This window comes from Crocuta crocuta, unplaced genomic scaffold (genome assembly GCF_008692635.1).
Source record: "Crocuta crocuta isolate KB4526 unplaced genomic scaffold, BGI_CrCroc_1.0 scaffold978, whole genome shotgun sequence".
Taxonomy (NCBI): Eukaryota; Metazoa; Chordata; class Mammalia; order Carnivora; family Hyaenidae; genus Crocuta; species Crocuta crocuta.
Genome location: NW_027530876.1, coordinates 340,571 through 341,563, shown reverse-complemented (window position 1 = coordinate 341,563; position 993 = coordinate 340,571).

The following is a 993-nucleotide window of genomic DNA, read 5'->3' as shown; positions in this document are numbered from 1 at the left end:
GGCTGCTTATCCCGGGGGCAGCAGGAGATAGGGTGGGGGCACAAAGAGCTTTGGAATTAGAATTAGCTGGCAACAAAGGCTGGAGTCCACCTTGAAGGGCTTTGTCCTTTCCACAACCGGGGAAGGGAGACTGCCTTGAGGCCACCCCCCAGGGCTGGGCGCTGGGGGCTAGGGACGGTCCCCAGCACTAGGGAGTGGCAATCTGAGCCTCCTACCCCTGCACGCAGGTGGGCCCAGCTTTCCCTGATACCAACACTCCACATTAGTGTGCTGCACTCGAAAGCCGGCTTCGGCTTCGGCAAGCTCCATTCTGACCTCACACTTGCCAGTTGGCCTCTTCCTTCCAGCTGGTGTCCGGGCAAAGCCTCCGCAGATGGGAACCGAAAGTACCCCCTCCAGCAGAGGGACTGCCCCCGAGCCTGCAAGATCCTGCCCTGTAAGCACGGCGATCCATCTGACCTTCACTGCCCACCTGCAAGCACCCACCCCCCTCCGCCCCACATTTTCCTTCTATAAACCCGGAAGTATTTTCGCACTTCGGAGACTGTCTTTGAGACTCTAGCCCGCTATCTTCCCGGTGTTGTTCGTGAACAGAGCTGCTGTGAACAGTTCCGTGCTGGTTTTTGTGCACACGAAAGTTTTCAGCTCCTTTAGGTAAATAGCAAGGAGCACAGTTGCTGCATCCATCATACGGGAAGAGTACATTTAGTTTTGTAAGAAACCGGCGAACTGTCTTCCGAAGCGGCTGTACCATGTTTGCGTTCCCAGCAGCACTGGAGGAGAGTTCCGTTGCTGCCCATTCTAACCAGCATTTGGTGTCACCAGTGTCCTGCATTGGAGCCATTCTCCTAGTGTGTAGTGGCATCTCCTGGGCAGGCGGCTGGGTGGCTCAGTTAAAAGTGTCAGACTTGGGCTCAGGTCATGGTCAGGTCATGATCGAGCCCCACATCGGGCTCTCTGCTGTCCTCGCAGGGACCGCTTTGGCTCCTCCGT